Source organism: Antechinus flavipes, chromosome 5 (genome assembly GCF_016432865.1).
Source record: "Antechinus flavipes isolate AdamAnt ecotype Samford, QLD, Australia chromosome 5, AdamAnt_v2, whole genome shotgun sequence".
In the NCBI taxonomy this organism is placed as follows: Eukaryota; Metazoa; Chordata; class Mammalia; order Dasyuromorphia; family Dasyuridae; genus Antechinus; species Antechinus flavipes.
The window spans coordinates 80,253,300-80,275,303 of NC_067402.1; positions in this window are offsets into that span (position 1 = coordinate 80,253,300).

A 22,004-nucleotide genomic window follows, 5' to 3' on the forward strand; every position below is an offset into this window, starting at 1 on the left:
AAGGGAAACAAATATATCTTATTTCTACCTCCCTCCAAAGGCTAGTTGTAAGGAGAACATTTTGCATATTAGAATGCTATATAAATATGAGCTATTATAATTATTACAAGGATCCTCTAGGAAACTTAAGCCTGTCTGGAGCTTCTTTCAAGGAAAAAAAAAGTGCTTAACATGCCCAGTAGCTGTTTTTTTCACATCAACAGACTTGTCACTTGAAAAATTGGGCGTGATTATTTTATGACTTGCTGATCTATACTGGATTGGAATTGCTCTTTTTTCTTATTTAAATTCAGAACTGTGAGGAAGAATAGTGAGAAAATGTCTTTTTTTTCATATTAAACGTGGATTTTTTTCAGCATTCTTTAATTTCAAATGACAAAGATCAATTGTGACACTTATTCCATTCAACCTCACTTGCACAGATTCATAATTAGGATTGTTTTTTACCTGAGGCAAAAACAAATGGAGAGTGGGAAGTGTTGAGTGAGGGGGGAAGCAATCTGTTAGGGACATCAGTTAACACAGAGGAAAATTCTCCATGTATTTGAGGAAATTTCTCTTGAGAGAAAGGAATCATGGCAATGAGACCATAGGAGAAGTAGCCGGGTGTTGGGGATTGTGCTGCAGAGTACACCTGCCCTCCAAGATGTTAGAATCCCATGGACTTTTGAATGCTCTCAATAACGTCTTCTTTTTTGTTTTCAAGAAAAACTTTTAGTTCATTTGATGAATATTTTACATTCTCCAGATTCTTTATTATTGTTTTGTTTTGGGGTATTACAAACTTTATTCTGACTAGACCCTTCTTTAGCCAGAAAAAAAGGCTGATAATAGGTATCCATAGATATTTACCACTAACCCTACCTGTAGCTCCCCCATGACTCCTTTTTCTTTGATGAGTTATGGTTAGTCATGAGCCTGTGACCCTGAATGTAGGAAAATGATAATTCTGGAGGCAGAGAATGGGAGAAGGCAGGCTAACTTTGCTTAATAAGGCAAAATGATAGATAATAAGGTTGACTCCGTTTTCAAGGATATTGAATGAAAGAAATAAAACTGACTAGTGGTAGGGTGAAGAAAAACAATAAGTAAACAAGAACTTATTAATAAGTTACTATGTCCCAGGCATTGTGCTAAGTGCTGGGACACAAATAAAGTAAATAATAATTCCTGCTCTCAAGAAATTTACAGCCTAATGGGGAAAACAGCAAATAAACAATTATGTACAAACAAGATATGGGATAAATTGGAAATCGTCAACAGAGGGAAGTCAGTAAAAATGAGAAGGCTTGTGGGAGAAAGAAAGTTTTAGCTGAGACTTAAAAAGGAGTCAGAGAATCCAGGAGGTGAAGTTCCAGGCATGAGGAGTTGCTAGGAGAAATGTCTAGAAATGGGGGTAGAGGTGCAGAATTATATGTGAGGAACAGGAAAGGGACCAAAATCATTGGATTGCAGATTACTGGAGGAGTAAAATATAAGAAGACTAGAAAGATAGGAGAGCAGACTGTGAAGAGCTTTAAAAGATAAACATAATACTTTAGATTTCATTCTTTTGTTTTGTGATTGCTTCTCATTCTAAGACTTTGATGTATGCCTCCTGAACATGAATAATCTCAGAAACAAGGAGAAAATGAATAGTATCCCAAAACTTTAGATATTGATTATGACGCTGGGCATATGCAAATAGTGCTTCCATATTCCATCAGTATTATAGGATAACATAGCTAATAATAGCTAACAGATATATAAAGCATTTAAGGTTTGAAAATCTTTTTATGTATATTATCTCATTTTGTCTTTACAATAATTGTGGGAGGTTAGTGCTATAATTATCCTTATTTTATAGATGTAGAAACTAGGGTAGATGGAGGTTAAACAACTCATTCAGGTTTACATACCTAGAATTCCCACTCTGATTCTAAGTTCAGCAAGTGAGTGCTGAACTAGCTATGTCTGGCATCTTAGCTCTAGAGCTGAAAAAGTTGTTAAAAGCCATCTGGTCAAATCCACTCATTTGAATTTATTTCTTAAATTATTTTTTTTCAATCAACAAAAATCTACCTTCTCTGCCTCTCATATCTTCTTCCTCTTTCACTGAGAAAGAAAAACAAAATCCTTATTATAAATATGTAGAGTCAAGCAACATAAATTCTCACATTGGCCATGTCCAAATCCACTAATTACTTGGGTAGTCCAACGATTTTCAATTAGGAGGTGAGTAGCAATTATGAGTATTCTGAAATTGCAGTTCATCATTGCACTGAGCAGAGTTTGTCTTTCAAAGTTGTTTCTTTTTGCAACATTATTGTTATTATATAAACTGTTTTGTTGTTCACTCTGCATCAGGATATAAAAATTATCCCAGGTTTTTAGGAAATAATCCCTTTTGTTGTTTCTTATGGCACAAAGGTATTAAATTGCATACATATAATCCTTTTCTAAATGATGGGTATAATCTTACTTACCAATTCTTTGTCATTGTAAAAATAACTGCTATAAATATTTTAATATCTATAGTTAGATTTTGTTTTGCTTAGAACTAGTTCATTCTTTAGCCTATATCCTCCCTCTTAATCTTCTTTTTCTTTTCTCTTCTTCCCTACCTTCACTTTATAGAGTGAAGTCTATGTCTATACTCATCTCTCTGTCTGTCTTTCTGTGTGTGTGTGTGTGTGTGTGTGTGTGTATTCTCTTCCGTCCTTTGACCCATTCAGACGAGAGTGAAATTCAAATGTAATTCATTCCCCCATTCTTAATTCCTGGTTTATATAGATGGCTCCTTCCCTTCCCCCCCTTTTTTTCTTATTTCCAGTTTCCTTGATTATATGAAATGATATCCTCCATCTTTTCCACCCCACTCAAATGTACTTCTTTTTCCTCCTTTTCTTTCTTTAAAAACTAATTAAAACATAACAAACCCACCTCCAAATCCTCTAATTAGAGTCCCTTTATGATACATACACAAACACACACACACACACACACACATATCCCCTCTCCATATTAGCATGTAAATACTTCATCCTCATTTAGTCTCTTATAATTTTTCATTTATATTTACTTTTTAATGTTAATTTGAGATTGCAGATTAAAGTTTCTATGCAACTTTGGTCATTTGATCTTGAATGTATAGAAGTTCTCTATTTAATTAATGCTGTCTCTCTCTCCCTCCCCGCTGCCCTGCTTCAAAGGATTACTCTTGTCTTTCCAGTGTAAATTACTCTACTTTGGAAGCCTATCTTCTTTGCCTTCTGAAATATGGTATTCCAAGCTTTCTGTTTCTTTAAGAAATATTTGTTAAATCTTGTGTTCTGGATAATGGCTTCTTATTACTTGAATTCTTTAAAAAAAATTGTTGGAGGTTTGAAACATTTTTCTTTTAACTTGAAAACTCTGAAACTTATGTATAATGTTCTTATGAAATTTCACTTTGGGTTTTTTTTTCAGGAGGTGACCAGTGGGTTCATTCTTTTTCACTTGGCCTTCTGGTTGTAAGAGGTCTGGGCACTTTAATGATTTCTTGAAACATGTCTAGGTCCCTTTTCTTGATCATGACTTTTGAGTAATACAGTGATCCTTAAGTTATCTCTCCTTGATCTCTTTTTCAGGTCAATTATTTTTGCTGTGAAATATCTTTGATTTTCTTCTATTTTTTTTAGTCTTTTGACTTTAATATTTTTTTGTTTTTTTTTTTTCATGCAGTCATTAACTCCCATTAGATTCATTCTAATTTTTCAGGAATTTTTCTAGCTCTTATTCAAAGCTGTTATTTCTCTTTCCAGCTTTTTCTTCCATAGATTTTATTATTTATCCATTTTTTTCTTTGAGCACTTTAATTATAAAGAAGACCTTTAAAATTCTTTTAAAATATCTTGTTTTACCTGTTCTGTATTTTTCTTTGAGACTTTGCATGTTGATATTTCAGAATCATTCTCTTTCAGATTTGTGTCTTAAGTCACTTGTCACTATAGTAGGCTTCTATTAGTAGAATTTGTTTTTGTTCACTTTTCTAACCTATTCTCTGATTTCAGAATTTATATTGAGGTTAGACTCTGCACATTTCTGAAGGGAATATCTTGATTCACATATCTTCTTGAGTTCTGCTACTTTCCCCGGGGGTATTGAAAACTGTGTTATTCCAGGATCTTAGGGACAGCTCAGACTAGGGAATTACAAACTTCCAGTATTCCACAAGTGATCTGGTTTCATCCAAAATATGATAACTGAGTTCCTTATCTGAGCTCTGCAATTTTTTGATTTATGTTTTAGTCTTATGAAAATAACTGTGGGCTTGCCCCTATTTGGAGTTTCAATAGACTGCTGCTAAAATTAGCCATTATCAAGTGAAAATTCTGCTGATTCAGAGTGATAGAAATCCAAAAGCCTGTTGTATTCATTGTTCTGTAGACTCCATGATATTTGGAGTCTGGATTTGAAACCCCATTACACTCACATAAGTATAAAGCTGCTACTTGCTCCTAAAATTTTTCCTTGCTCACTAAACTGCTTAATACCCATGACCATCCTTACCCTGTAGTGCCAGCCCTGAGTTCAGGTTCTGCTCATCCTGGATCTGAGACTAAAATTGAGTAATAAGGTGCTAATTGGCACCTGTTCTTATACACCACCTAAGGTCAGACTCCTCATTGTGCATCTGAGTCCCTTTCTTATCTAACATATAGCTGGTCCTTCTATTAGCATGCTCCACTGAGCTGTTCCTGAATACATTTTATACTTAGTGTCCACACGCCTCTCTGTTTCTCTTTGCTGGATTTTGACTAGAAAAATGATCCACTTTGATTTTTCTTTTCATTTCATGATCAAGATTCAGCCTTGTACATTTTCTAATTCCGTGTGTAAGAGTAAGACAGTTGAAGAAAGGGACTCTTCTGGAGGTTAATAGGGATTCTTTGGGATTCACATACTTGGCACGGCTAGCCTGATCATTGGAAATTACCTGTCTGCCTCCAAATACTTCTCCTACCCATTTATGCTTGAGATAATTCTAACAGAGTACAAAAGTTTTTTTTTTTTTTTCCTGGAATTACAGAGAAGATTTAAAATGATAGTACACGTAGGCGAAATAGAAAATACCTTCAGTAAGGCTATTTGAATGGTTTATACTAATCTAAGATGCAAATGAGTGGTATTGGGTTATTTTTGTTCTCAGAGATAGATAAGGAAGAAAGTTATTTGAGGTACTATTGAGGAAGAGAATCTCAAGATGAATTTGTAGAAGAGGCAAAAGAAAATGAACTAGAAGTTCCTCCATTTTTCTTTTATTGGACCTCATTTTATAGTAAGCTCTCTTAGTATGAAAACTCCATCCTTTGATGCAGATGAACAATTCCCCTATAACACAGACTCTTAGAAAGTTGTCCAGGGGTACCAAAATGTTAAATCACTTGTTCATGTTCACATAACAGAATATAAATTCAAATGTTCATTACTCCAAGGCTAGCTGTTTACCTAGTGGGCCATGTTGCCTATTTGCTCATCTAAAGGTCTTTTAATTTAGGATTTAGGCTTGCATGATACATTGTTCTGACTTAAAAATGTCAATTGCCACTTCCTACAGTATATAAGGGGGAAAATGCTTGTTTTGAAGAATTGAAATTCTTTCTGTTGAAGATCATCCCCTAGCTAATGCAGCACCACTCACAGGATTTAAAACTCAGTTCAATTATATTGCTTCAGGTTCATGGTCATTCTCATCCTGGCTATCTTTTCAGTTTATTTCAATCTGTCAAAGGCATGTATGATTGAACCAAAAGTACCATTATAGAAAGACAGTGCACTCTCAAGACTAGAGTCTTCAAGCCTGGTACCTTGTATTCTTCTGTACTTGACAAAGGCCATGCATGATGTTAATAAAAGGTTTAGAGTTTATAATGTAATTGAAATGCAGAAAGATTTGCTGAAATGGAAATAAGTTATCAGTACACACGATTCTGGAAAGAAATGTTTGAGATGATAACTTCTGCAATATAGCTTTGTCAAAATTAAAACATGGCTTGGAAAAAAAAGGAAACAAATTGAACTGTTGCAGGCTGGCCGGGAAATTTAAGACTAGAACTAAATGAAAAGGGAAATGGATTTCAGTAGAGCCCTTTCTATGCTTCTGATTAACTCTATGTCCTTGGACAAGTCCCTTAATTTTCTGAATGTTAGTCTCTTCATATATAAAATGGAGTTAATTATACTGGTACTATGGCCCTGGGTACCTGTGATAAAAGTTCTTTGTAAACATTAAGTCAGTTATGGTGATGATGATTGACAATAAATATATTATTATTATTATTATTATTATTATTGTCAATAATAAACATTCATTGAAGACTTATTGCCTACTTGTAAGACACTATGCTCTTTGATCAGATGCCAAAGAGAAGATGAAATGAAAAAACTTTGGAAGGGAAGGATTCTCCTCCTTATATACTTATTTTCAATATCAATCATTTGATTCTTTAACCCTCTGAGATGGCCTTTACAATATTGCTTTGTATTCATATTTAGCTTTTACCATAGGCATAACTTGTAAGCTCAGAGAATAAGCCCCCTTAGAGTAGAAATTTGATTCTTTTTTTTTGAAAACCATTAAATCATGGATGTTTCCTAGTCCCTATAGCTGTTAGTGCCACCTCCTTTAAGGTTTCTTTCCATCTTTTCTGTATTCCTTTTATGCATTTTGACTTATATATGTCCCTAATTAAAATGTAAACTCTTTGCCAGAAAGAAATTACTTTTTTTGGATCTATAGCTAGGGAAAGATTCATGATCAAACTAAGGATAAAAGAAATCAAAGAAGATAAGATGGACAATTTTTATTGTATAAAATTCCATATAAACAAAATTACTACAATTAAAATTAAAAGGGAATCAAGTAACTAAAAAAAATCTTAGCAGCAGATTTCTTTGACAAACATATTATATACAAAATAGAGAAAGAACTGATTCAATTTTATAAGAGTAAAAGCCATTCTCCAATAGATATATTATCAAAAGATGTGAATACCCAGTTTTCAAAGGAGCAGGTGAAAGCTATCAATAACTATGTTAAAAAAAAATGCTCCAAATTGCTAATCATCAGAGAAATTCTGCCTCATACCAATTAAGTCGGCAAAAATTCCAAAAAAGGAAAATGATAAAGACTAAAGAGACTAAGGGAAATAGACACAATAATGTACTATTAGTACAGTTGTGGATTTAGGACAATTTAGAATGATATCAAAAGAATCGTTAAACTATGTAAATTCTTTTCCATATCAAGGCTATTACAAGCCTCATTACTCTAGAGAGATCAAGGAAGGAAGAGAAGGACAAAAATATTTAGCAGTTATTATCATAGTATTTCCAGACAAGAAACTACAAGAGTGCCCATTTGTTGAGAAATAATTAAACAAATTATATGAGTATAATGGAACATTACTGTGCCATAAGAAATGTTGAAATAAACTGTTTCAAAGGAAACTGGGAAGACCTCAATGAACTGATGTAGAATAGAATTAAGAAAACAATTTATACAGTGTTGAGAACATTTTAAATAAAAACAACTTTGAAAGAACTTATGATGCAATGACGAACTACAATTCCAAAAGACAAGAGTCAGAGTCATGATGGACTCAAGATGTATGAGGAAACCTACATTTTTGGACAAAGCTAACATAGGAATTTTTTTTTTGCTGGATAGTGCTTGTTACAATGGCTTTATTTCTTTTTCTTTCTTATTTATTTGAAATTTGGAGGGGAAGTAAAAGGGAGAAATAATAAACATTTGTTAAAATTAATGTAGACATTTATCAATAAAACTGTAAGCTACTAGAAGGAATAGACTTTTTTTCTTGAAATATCAGCAATTGCACGATATCTAGCATACAATAAATGCCCAATACATAAGTGGTAATGGATTTATCATAAATAGTTAGAACTAGAAAAGAGTTGGGGAGCAGCATGATTCAATGAAAAGACTACTGAATTTGGTTTGGACCTTGGCATTTCTGATTACTACCTGTGTGACCATAGTTTCTGGGCCTTAGTTTTCTCATTTGTAAAATAGTCTTTTTAAAAAGGGATTAGATGATCACTAAGGTTCTTTCCAACTATAAATCTATAATTCTTTCAGATTTTCTATTCTAATCTACTGAACTTACACATTTGAAGTATCTAGAGCTCAGAGATACCAAATGAATTTTCAAGAGTATTTATAATAATGAACTGATTGAAGAAATAAGCGCTGGAGCAATACTTGGGAAATATATGATTATGTAACTAGTCTGGATGACTCAGGCCAAAGCTCCCTTCCTCCCTCCTTCGCTCCCTCTCTTCTTCTCTCTCTCCCTCCCTCCTTCTCTCTCTCTCTCTCTCTCTCTCTCTCTCTCTCTTCTCTCTCTCTCTCTCTCTCTCTCTCTCTCTTCTCTCTCTCTCTCTCTCTTCTCTCTCTCTCTCTCCTCTCTCTCTCTCTCCTCTCTCTCTCTCTCTTCTCTCCTTTCCTCCCTCCCTCACTCCCTCTCATCCTCTTTCCTCCCCTCTCCTTTCTTTTCATTCTTCACTATATTGGGGCAATATAATAACCTAAAATGTCAAATGTCAACATGATTATAACCATGAAAACCAGGCATAATATAATTTAAAATTCTCATCTACCAAATCTTTTTTTATGTTATGGAAGTCAACCTCATTTAGGGAAAATTGCATTGCATTTGGAGTTGCAAGACTTAGGTACTGATCTTGATTCTGTCACTTAGGAGTTTTGTGAATTTGGGTCACTTGTTCCTTTTTAACATAAGATTCCTCAATTATAAAACACTAATATTCATCCTACTTAGTAATTCTGAGGCCTTGGTGACGTAATGCCTGTGAAAGTTATTTGTTAATTATAAAGAGATACATAAAATTAGATTTGTTATCTGGCAACCAGGTGCTAAAGCTCAGTATTTATTATTAATTCATTTTATGGAATGGGGCAGACCTTGAAGGCCAAGTTGCCAAGAGGCACCCTTGACAGTGAATAGAAAGGAGTCCAATTTGGAGTCAGAAGACCTGAATATGTTATAAACAGATGCAAAATGAAGTGAGTAGAATGTGGATACCATTGTAAATAGTGAAAGCAATATTGTATATGGTCAACTGAATGATTTAGCTATTCTAATCAATGCAGGGATCCAATACAATTCCAAAGAACTAATAATGAAAAATGCTATCCAAATCTAGAGACACAGCTGATGAACTCTGAATGCATATTGGAGCATACTTTTTCTACTTACTTCATTTTTCTTGGCTTATTTTTTTGCAACATGGCTAATATGGATGATTTTACATGTATAATTGATATATTGCTTGCTTTTTCAGTGGGTAAAGGAGGGACTCGAGGAGGGAAGAGAATTTGGAACTCAAAATTTGTCTTAAATGAATTTGAAAATAAAGTATATTTTAAAAGGAAAAAGAAAGACTTGAGTTTGAATCCCACCTGAGATAGTAAGCAGTGGGACTCTGGGCAAGGTACATTTCTCAACCTCAGCTGTCTTATCTAAAAATAGGGATAATAATTTCTATGACAATTACATTTAAATAGGCATTTTTAGGATGAAATGAATTTATATTTTCAAAGAGCTTTGAAAATCTTAATAAAGTATATAAATACCAATATTACTAGTATTTGGATGAGCTCTCCAAACTTAAAGTTTAGCCTATTCAGGAACAAAAGGATCTCATGGGGGATCAGTTTGTGAAATAAACGGAGGTGTACCATGATGTACAGAATAAATGCCCTTGAGAATACTAGCAAAATAAAAACAATCTGAAAACCCTAGAAACAACACAGACATTTTTGAAAATACTTGGGGAAGCACAAAACAAATACCACTACCACAGAACAATACCACTCAGTTCAATCCATAGAGATACTAAATGACAGCAGTAGTAGGGAAACTGATCCTGGAAAGTAGGAGGAAAAGAGGCAGGTCGCCATTACTTGCCTAAATTGGACATTAGTTTCTATGCTGTGACATCTTCTATATGCAACTAATATTAATCATTTCTTCAGCTGCCAGATAAGCTTGAAATGTTTTCACATAATGAGGAAGGATATTCTAAAAGGCAAAAATCATTTCCATTTCAAAGCAGCTTGATCATTTGTTGGCCTGAACAGGGGCAATCTTCCAAGGACAAGGCTTCTCTCCCTGATGCTTCTCTCTCTGCCGGGTCCTCCCATTTGTAAGTTTTCAGACTCTAGCAGGTTGCTCCTTAAGATGACTCTTCCCTTAGGGAAATCCAAAGCTATGCAGTACATAATTCTCAGAATTCTGATGTTGTTCTGGCATTCTATGGGCTAGGAAATCATACATGAGGGAGTGGAGAGTGGGTAGCTTGCAGTCAAAGACAGCCTGGTAGGAAATGGATGTACTTTCTGAGATACGTATTATTTCATATTTGAACAAGCAGTAATGCTCTGAAATCATTCCTGTCTCTTTACACTCCCACAGGCACGGGGAAGAGGGAAAGAGAAGAAAACAAGCATTTATTAAGCACCTGTCATGTGCTAATTGCTGTGCTGAGTGCTTTACATATATCTTATTTGATCTTCACAAAACCAGTAGGAGGTAGGCACTATATTATCCCTTTTTTAGAGTGGAGGAAAAGTAAGTTATTTGCCTAGTCACAAAACCAACAAAACACATTGTAGTAAAATATTAAATTAGTAAATAATCACATAGATAATAAGGAATTCTGAGGCTGAATTGGAATTCAGGTGTTTCAAACTCTAGGTCCAGGCTCCATCCTCATACTACATAGCTGGATGGATATATGGTTAATAGAGTAATAAGATGGTTAATAAGACAGTCCCTTAAGCATTTATTAGGGGCAGCTAGGTGGAGCAGTAGATAGAGCACCAGCCCTGAAGTCAAGAGGATCTGAGTACAAATCTGGCCTCAGACACTTAACACCTCCTAACTGTATGACCCAGGGCAAGTCACAACTCCAATTGCCTGGGGAGGGGGGGGAAGCATTTATTATCATTTATTTTGTATTCTAGGTGCTGCTAATACAAAAAAAGGCAATTATGGCTCCTGCCTTCAAGGAGATTATATTCTTTTTTAGATTTTTTTTATTTTTTTATTTTATTTATTTATATAGAGATTATATTCTAATGGAGGAAATATAAATAAGTAGAGACAAGATCTATACAGAGTAGATTGGAGATATCCTCAGAGAGAAAAGTTTTAGTAGCTAAGAGCCTTAGAAATTACTCCCAAAGAAGGCTGTACTTGAGCTAAGTGTTGAAGAGAGCCAGGGATTCTAAAAGGCAGGGATAGGAAGGAACACATTGAAGGCACAAGTAAGTGGCAGTCAGTACAAAGCAAGAATATGGGGCATGGAAGATGTTGTATCAGAATAGCAAAGAAGCTAGAATAATTCAATCAGACAATGTAAGGAGAGGGAGTAAAGAGGAAGAAAATTGAAAATGTAAGAAGGGGTCATACAAAAGTCTCATCCAAAAAACACACACCTAAAAAGAAACTGGAGATATTGGGGTGAACTACAGACTCTCTCAAGTGACATTCAAAGGCCAGTCCATGACATAACTCCTTCTTGAAGCTGTCTCTGATCCAGCCCTCACTGATCCCTCTCTTTCTTTTTATTAAAGCTTTTTATTTTTAAAACATATACATATATGATTTTCAACATTAACCCTTGCAAAACCGTGTGTTCCAAATTTCCCCCCTTCCCCCTCCCCTCTCCCCTAGATGGCAAGTAATTCAGTATATGTTAAACATGTTAAGATATATGTTGTAACCAATATATTTATACATATTTATATAATTATCATGCTGCACAAGAAAAATCAGATCAAAAAAGAAAAAATGAGAAAGAAAACAATATGCAAATAAACAACAATAGAGAGAGTGAAAATGCTATGTTATGTTCCACACTCAGTGCCCACAGTTCTCTCTCTGGGTACAGATGGCTCTCTTCATCACAAGACCACTGGAACTAGCCTGAATCATTTCACGTCCATCAGAATTGATTATCATACTATCTTGTTATTACTATATGCAATATCCTCTTGGTTCTTCTCATTTCACTCAGCATCAGTTCATATAAGTCTCAACAAGCCTCTCTGAAATCATCCTATTGATCATTTCTTATAAAACAATAATATTCCATAACATTCACATACCTGATCCCTATCTTTCCATGTGGGTACTCTTACTATTTTTATAGACCACAAATCATCCATATTTTCATAGCCTGTGTCATTTTTGCTCAAGTCCTTTCAGGGAGGATCAGGCTAATGTGCAGTTAGCCTTTTATTCATTTTTACCTTCTGCAGCATTTAGACAATTCATCTAGCAGCCCATCTATCTTACTACATTACACTTCCTTTTCTGACCATACATTGTTTTTATTCTAAAATAACCTTTTTTTGATACCTTTTGCTTTTACATTGCAATTATTTCTCCCTATACTTTTTGCCAACTTACTGAGCTCTTCTTATTGTGATAAAGACAACAAAAATAAGTAAAGTCATTAAATAGAACAATTGATTGTGTTTATGACATTTTTTTTTACCTATTGTCCCTCACCTTATCTACTCAAAGAAGAGTGTCTAGCTTCTAGGATAAACATTGGTCATTTTTATGACTCAAAATTTACCTTTTTAGTGTTCACATTTGTATTTTTTGGTCATTTTGTATGTTGGTCTTCTAGTCTTGCTCATTTATTCAGAATTCTGCCCGAGTTTATGCTAGTCTGCCCATGTTTCTGAGAATTCCTCATATCTATCACTTTGTAAAGCACAACAATATGCATAGATGACAATTTGTTCAATCATCCTCAAAATTTGACTACCAGAATAAATACTGCTGTGAATACTTTGGTGCAAGTTGAATCATTCTATTCTTGACTTTCTTGGAGTATATTCCCAATAATAATATCTACTTGTATATTTAACTAATGTTTTTTTTAATGTCTTTATCTCAAAACTAACACAAATGATGTAATTAGAGAACATGACAGGATATAATTATACAATAATTTGCAAACCAGCATGGTATTAGATTATATAATTTATGCACATAAGTTCATCAATAAAAAGCCACAGTAGCCTAACTCCTAATGTATTGATGTTCACAATCACATTACCTGGCATATAATTATATATAATCCTATCCTCTAGTTGTTTCATATGTACTAGCTTTGAATCCCCAACTGAATCATAAGCTGTCTGAGGATTTTGAAGTCATTGTGTAGTATAGAACATGCTGTATTTGGAGTCAGGCAATCTTACTGCTATTTACTTCATGTATTACCTTGAATAAGTTAATTTATTCCTCTCAGTTCTGGTTTCATCATCTGTAAAATGAAAGGGTTGGATTAGGCATTTTTATATCCTTTCAAGCTCTAAATTTATGATACTATAACCACCTAGAATATTTTTCTTGTTTTTTCCCAAACAAATCTTTCCATGCTGTCAGATGGATGTTATATGCTTGATTATTATATATCAGTTTCTTGAATAATTGAATCTAGAAGAGGCATGTAAATGAATTTAAATAAATAGTTGCTACTAAGATACTCATATCTATAGAACTTAGTTGTTTCTTTTTCTTTGTATTGCTGACTATGCAAAACTTCCATTTCAAAGAACAGGAGAATCCTTTCATAGATTCTAACCTGTAATGCAATAAGATAAAATAATATCTAATTACTCTATGCTTTATTATCTACCAGGTATCATATTAGGCATGGGGAAGACTGAGACAAAATGAAAATTTCTATTTTATTTATTAATAATGGCTGAATAGTTGTTATTTATGAATCCTAAATAAAGCTCAGGCTATGTTTATGTTTCAGGTGAATCCAAAGCAAGTAACACCATGTGTAGTGAAAATCCAAATTTTGGAACATTGTGCTAGCCTGTATGTTAAGTAAACCATATCATACCACGAAGTATTGTATCTGTCTTGATAATCAGAATTACATTGCCTTAAAGTTTGAAAAGCTATCTATATGCATTGTCTCATTCCATTCTCATATCAACCCTAGGAAGTAGGTACTCTAGATATTATTAACCCCATTTTACAGATGGTACAACTGAGGTTTGGACAGGCTAATTGACTTAGCCATTGTCACATAGGTAATAAGAGCTGGAGACAGTAACTGAACTCATATTCAGAACTCTTACTAGTGATCAAGTTGCTTTTCTAGACAAAGTAGATTTGGGGCCCAACAAACTGTCATAATTAAACAAAGTATTGAATAAATGCTTTATTTTGGAGTTTCTTAGAACTGGCAATGAGGGACATTGATACATTTTCCTTTCATTAGTAACTTGCATGCAAGGACATTTAATACCATAAATAATGACAAACAGTAAAATTAAAGCCTGTACGTATTCTTTAAAAAGGGGGAGGGATTACTTCTGATTACGGTGATTATCCTCATTTTCTTCACCCCTATTATTTTCTCATCACTGACATAATAAGACTGACTTAGGTGACATGTGAGGAAAGAAATCCTCCCCACAAGCACCAAAATGTTTCAGGCTGCTGAACCTTTAGGAACAGCTGAAAAATGTTCCGCTTACATTTAGGCCAAAGTTCCTGATGGGACTATGGATAATTCATTAAAAACAGCAGCCAAGACATGTCTATAGTCTGACAGAAAATATTTAAAAATAACTTGGAGATTTATCTCCTTTCTTTCCTCTCCTAAGCCCTCTAACATTCAAATGATCTCATCTGGATCTTGCAGGACCTGCCTTAATGAGAGTAATGGGGTGTTACTGATCTCTCCATTCACCTGAATATTTGCCCATAAACTTTGGTACCTCTCTTTACATGCATCCTTTTTTTTATTTTATGAATATCACGTCAAGAAATAATGAATAACACACAAATAACAAATGAACTGAACCAGGAAAATCAGAGTCCCCCAGGGTAAGCCAGAAGCTTCACAATTTTTTTCTTTCTGTGTGAAAACTCAAAAATTTGCTTCAAAGCTGATCATACCAAATTAGCTTCTTCCTCTTTTTTCCTCTGCTGAAATCCTGCAGAGGGATTACCTAGAGGACAAGTGGACTTATTTATAAGTATATATTTTCATATCCAATTAATATTTTATTTTTTCTAATTACATGTAAAATCAATTTCAACATTTAAAAAAAAATGTGAACTTCAAATTTTCTCCCTTTCCTCCCCAGTCACTGAGAAGGCAAGCAATTTGATGTAGATTAGATTTGTACAGTCATGCAAAACATATTAGCATATTAATGGTATGAAACATTAGCATGTTTCAAAAGAAAACACAAATCCCCCAAAATGTGAAAAAAATTAGTATGCTTTAATCTGCATTCAGACTTCACCAGTTCTTTCTCTGGAGGTGGATAGCATTTTTCATCATTTAGAATTGTCTTAGACTTTTGTATTGCTGAGAATAGCTAAATTGTTTATATTTGATCATTATACAATATTGCTGTTAATGTATACAATGTTCTTTGGTTCTTCTTATTTCACTTTGCATCAGTCCATGTAAGTCTTTCAGGTTTTTTCTGAAAGCATCCTGCTCATCATTCCTTAATGTACAATAGTATTCCATCCCAACCATATATCAGTTTGTTCAGTCATTCCCCAATTGATGAGCATCCTCTCAATCTCCAATTCTTTGCCACCAAAAAAAAGAGCTGCTATAAATATTATTTGTACATATAGGTCCTTTTCCTTTTTTTAAAAGTGTCATTGCTGGGTCAATTTTATAGTTCTTTGTATATAGTTCCAAATTGTTTTCTAGAATGGTGGAATCAGGGGCAACTAGGTAGCACAATGGAAAGAGGCCCTGGATTCAGAAGAATCTGAGTTCAAATCTGGTCACAGACAAGTCACTTAACCCCAATTGCTTTGCCAAAAAATCCCAAGAAAACAAAAACTGCAAACATCAGTTTTTGTCTGATCAGTTTATCAGTTCACAACTTCACAAATAGTACATTAGTTAGATTTTAAGTTACTTTGAGCTAGTGACAACATTTTTCAATGGCTGTATTCTAAGACTAAGTGAAAGACGAAATGAGTTTTTATATGGATATTAATAATTTGGGGTGGGGGAAGGCAAGCAATAAGGAAGGATGGCCAGGCTTTGCTTCTTGTTGCTTCTTTTTGCTTCCAGTGAAGAAGGTGCTCTTTGCCCCATCCAACTCAGTCCCAATTGGCAGATCCTGTCTCTACTGAGGTTTCTTTCATTTTTGTGATCCTTCTTTAATAATGATACATACAGTAGTCTTGACTTGTCATGTGAGAATGGATAACAATGCCTGAAAGAGTGGGGCATTTGGAGGAGAGTTAAAGAGGCAGAGCCCTTTTAAAAGGGAAAAAGGCATGGAATTCAGGACCCAGGTAGGATAAGGCAATCCTGTTTGGGAGTCCCTAATGAAGATCCCTACATAGTCAAAGGACAACATGAGGGATTCTTTAAGAGAGAGAGAACATTAACAGGATGTAAGGGTACCCAAATAGGGAGTGAAATAAATGGAGCAACAAAGACAAATTTAAACTGAGGGTGAACCTGATAATTGATGTTTATAATAACAGTCTTGAGGCACTGAAATATCTTTTAAAGACTTATGGGCATCAAAGAAAGACAGATCCCATTGTTGTGTACCTTACAAAGGCCTTTTCTCAAAGCAGTCAATATCTTCAATCTGATTTTGATGTTATGTCTTCAAAAAACTAGTGACCTACAAAATGCCCTATACATGTGTCTATAAAATGTGGAGCCTCATTTCCATAAGCCATATATGAAAATCTGGTAATTAATATTTAATGCTTTGTTGAAGTTTAATTTTTTTTTACCAAGTCTCATCTTAATAATACTTCATCCACCCCATTAAGCCTTCTCTTGTAATAAAGAAGTACAACTAAATAAAATAAATAAATTCATTGGCTAAGCATGGAAATGCATGCCTCATTTTGTACTTCTAGCTCTCTACCTCTCTGCCAAGAGAGAGGAGGTCCCTTGGAGTCATGAGTGGTTGCTGCACTCAAAAGATTTGTATTTCCCTTATTTTATTATCATCATTGTGCAACTGTTTTCTTGGCTCTGTTATATTTTTGCTCTGCATCAAATTATCCAAGCCTTCCTAATTTTCTCTGAAATGTCTTTTTTGATAGAAAAATATTCAACTACTTTCATATGTCAAATTTTATCCAATCCTTTCCCAATTGATGGGATCCAGGATCCACTTTGTTTCCATTTTCCACAAATATTTTTGTATGTATGGAAACTATTCTCATGTCTTTGACTTCCTTGGGAATATATCAGACTATTAATTTATAGCAGTTCCCTTTTGGTGATTCTGTTGTACTAGAGATTTTGCCAATCAGAAAACTCCATTCTACAATTATTCTAGATAATAGATAACTGTCCAAAATAAGTTAGAAAAACAGGCTTAACATATAGTTTTCAATTCAACTAAACAAATCTTCTTTTAGGTTTCTACTAAGATTGAATGAGAATGGAGAAGAGGATAGAGTATTGGCTTTGGATCAGAAAGTCTAGTTTCAAGTCCTGTCTCTTACAGACACTATGTGTGTATGGGCAAGTTACTTACACAAGTTAGTGCCTCAGGCAAGAATTTAAGGCCATAAGCTTCAGGGCTATTGCAAGTTGTTGTTCATGGAGTATTCCCACATGAAGTGTTCCTTCTGATGAAAACTGCAGGTAAAAAAACTCCCCATCCACTTTGCCAATATGCAAGTCACATGCTTAGACCTCCAATCTACAAAGATGAAAATTTAATTAAATTAATTTCCCTCCTGAAGCTTATAGTTACTGCAGAGAGAGAGAATAATGTACACAAATAAATATAGTACAGGCTAAAATGAGGAATGAGACACCAGTAACTAGAGGAATCAACAAAGCTTTCATGGAAAAGGTGGCACTTGACTTGAGCTTTGAAATTCCTGTTGAAATTTGGTATTACCATAGGGCACTCAGAAGATATTAACTATAGCTATTGTAGTTATATTTTTATTTGTCTATGTTGAATAATAATTCATTATTTATATCTTCTGCACTAATATAATATTCAGAGTTTGAAATTTTTTAAAGTAAATATAACAGTATAAAAATTTCTCCCAGGACCTATACAACTTTCTACTAAGGATAATTGGGATGGTTGATTTTTTAATCTTCATGTTTTTGTAAAAATTCACTCTACTATGGAAAGCCCCTAATGAAAAACCCAGGAGATTTCATTGGCTCTGATCACATCCATGACATATATATATATATATATATATTTTTATTTAATGTGGGGCTAAAATATGTTCCTATTACTTTCTGCATTTTTTCCTTCCTCTTGTATTTATTTATTTTTTGTTTTAAAAAATGCTCTCATTGCCTTGAGGCACATCATGCCAAATTAACAGAATGCACAAGATGGACTAAAAAGCACTGTGCAGTCAACCAATGCCAAGTGACCCAGAGAAAGAACTCCTCCCTTCAGGGAGAGGCTGGCCTGAAAGATGTCTTCTACCCTATCCTGACATACTAAAAAATATCCCCTAGACTGAAATTCACCATCTTGTTTCTGATATTAAAGTCATATCAATAAACTCGATGTGATGGAAATGAGATGATATTCTTTCCACTGTCCGGAAGGACTTTTGACATCAGTTCTACTGTCAAATTACAAAGAGTACCTCAGACTTGTTCAATTGTTTCGTTTGTGCCCAATTCTCCATGACACCCCTTTGGGTTTTCTTGGCAAAAGTACTGGAGTGGTTTGCCATTTTCTTCCCCAAATCATTCTACAGATGAGGAATGTAGGCAAAAAGGGTTAAGTGGCTTGCCCAGAGTCTGAAGCCAGATTCAGAATTATAAGATGTCTTCCTTATTCCAATCCCAGAATTCTATCCACTGTACCACTTCTACTTTAAGCTTAGAGAGGTTCAGAAATTAAGTCAATCTGTAGAAGAGAACAGGAGAAAGTAAAGAAGGAAGCCATTATTAAGCACCTATTATGTGCCAACACTATTCTAAGTGCCTTCCAGATATCATTGCATTTGAGCCTTACAACAAAACTCCAAGGTAGGTGCTATTATCATCATCATTACTATATATTTGTGGAAACTGAAGTGGACAGAAGCTCAATGATTTGAGAGAATATTTAAGGACACAGTTAGACTCAGGTGTTCCTGCTTCCAGGCCCAGCATCCAGCACACCTGCCTATCTAGGGAAGTTGGCAAATCATTTAACTTCTGCCTCAATTTATTCACTTATAAAAAGGGGATAATTATATAACTTGCCAAAGTGGCTAGGAGTCTAATAAGATAATATTTGGAAAGTACTTAGCACAGTTTCATACATATAGCAGATGTTTAATAAGTGCTTTTCCCCCTTCCTTCAATGACGACAATGATGGTGATGATAATTTGAACAAAGTGGGATTTGGTTCTCACCAGCCCAGTACATATATTAATACACAGAGCCGTCATACCATCTCCTCAGATGCCCAGGGGCTTTCTTTGCAATGTCTTTTTTGTCTACATCTAAAACGACCTGTTCTGCTTCCACTTCCATAACTCTGATATGTTAATTTGTGCTAATGTCTTAAGGAGAGATGATTAAAGTATAGCTCTTCCCTTCCTATAAGACAATGTTTTAAGCTGAATGATTAAGTTTAAGGTTAGAAGGTCAATATCAAGGAAGAGAGATGGATGCTATTATGGAAAATACATTTATGTATGCAACATTGTGCTAGGCATTGAACATACAAAGGTGGAAAATGATGTCATTCCTGTGCTCATGGATATGATATTCTACTAAAGGAAGGGAGAATGGAGAATACAACATAGGCATAAAGAAGAATGAAAAAAGTTGGAGAGTGATGAAGGCAAAGTACTCTAGGGATATTTGGAGGGAAGGAGAACATCCAATTGGGAACATAAAGGAAAATCTTAAAGAAAAGGTGGGAAATTAAAGAATGGCAAGGATTTTTTAAAAGTGATACATTTAGAACAAGCAAGGACCTCCAAGACCAGGTAGTCCAAGCCCCTTCTTTTAAAGATGAGGAAAATGAGGTTAAGTGACTTGTCTAAAGTAAAAGAATAAATAACAGAGCTGGAATCCAAAATAGATCCTTTGGTTTCAAATCCAGGATTCTTCACCATACCTCTTACGAAAATATGGAGTCCATTATAGGCATGGGTTTCTTGCATAAATGTGCTAATATGGTAGATATCATTTCTGTGCTCAAGGAAGGAGGAGTAAATTGAAGTTAGAATGTACAGGGTCTTAAATGACAGGCTGAGTTTGAATTTTATTTTAGAGGTAATAGGGAGATTTTTGAGAAATAGATTGAAAGTAGAGGGCATTATTTTTTATACTAATGAAATTATAGGTCTATCCCACCTACCTGTATCATCCTAAGTTTTTGTTTGTTTGTTTGTTTTGTTTTGTTTTGTTTTTTGGCAAAAGAGATTTCCTGAATTACTTGGAAGACTGTAGCATTTTTGGATCATTTGGTTGTCTAGTTACCCAAACCACTTTAATTTTAGTTGTAAAAAGCTGAAATTACTGACATAGTCCACTGATACCTCATTGTGATATGGAGGTGACTGGTTTCTCAAAGTTTATGTTTGATGTTCTTCAGTCATTTTTAGTCATGCTCAACTCTTTGGGAACCCATTTCAGGGTTTTCTTGTCAAAGATACTGGAGTGATTTGCCATTTCCTTCTCCAATTAATTTTACATATAAGGAAACTGAGGCTAACAGGGTTAAGTAACTTGCCCAGAGTCACAATCTAGTGTCTCAGACCCAAATTGGACTGAATCTTCCTGATTCCAGAACTGGTACTCTATTCACTGTGCCATCTATTTACCTTAAAAGACTATGTTAATAAAGCACAAATTCTGAAAGTTGGAAAGGTCCCGAGTATAGGCTGAGGATAAAGTTTAGGTTTGTTATACAAGGACAAGATCAATTAAACTTGGAAAAAGTCACTACTGAAAAGTTTGGCACCAAGTAATGTTATTTTGGCCACAGATCCTTGAACTAGTTTAAGTAATGCATAAATGTATTGGTATCTGACTCAGTGAAGGAAGTACCTAACCTGATAAAATCACGAATCTCTGAAAAAATGGAAAAATTGACCTGGAAGGTTTAGAATGTTAGAAGCACAGAATCTCACACGTTTAGAACTTAACTGGACTTTAGGAAGCCTCTTCTTTTCAGATGAAGAAATTGATATTCCAGAGATTAAGGAACTTGGCCATCATCAAGTTATTCAACTTATTCAAAGAACCAGGTTTCCTGATATTCAGTACATATTCATTCAAACATGCATTACCTGTTATTTTATCTATTTCATTAGCTTGATGATTTATGGTTGTGGCAAAATTACAAAATATTTTTAATAAATATCAACCATTTGCTTTAAGTTTTGCAAAGTGTTTTATGTAGGTTATCCCCTTGGATTTTCACAATAGTCCTGTGAGATAAATGCTATTATCAGCCCATTTTGTAGATATGGATATTGGGTTTGTGAGGTTAAGTAACTTGGTCCACAAGCTAATAAGTATCTTTGACCAGGAATTCCTCGATCCAAAAGCGAGCACTTTATCCATTATACTACACTATGCACCTGGTTCACTGTCATGATGGCCCTTTTCATCGTTGCTCAATTGTTTCCGTTATGTCCAATTCTTCATGACCCCATTTGGGATTTTCTTGGCAAAATTACTGGAACAGTTTGCCATTTCCTTCAGCTCATTTTACAGATGAGGAAACTGAGGCAAACAAGGTTAATTGACTTGCCTAGGGTCACAGAAGCTACTAAGTGTCTGAGGCTGGATTTGGACTCAGGTCCTTTTGACTCCAGGCCTGGTATTCTATCTACTGCATAATTTAGCTGCCCTACTTAGTTTTAGATATTTCTTTTCATGTTTGTTAGTATCATCGTGTCTGGGGTAGCTCTTCACTAGTCTTTATGATTTCATCAAAATGCAA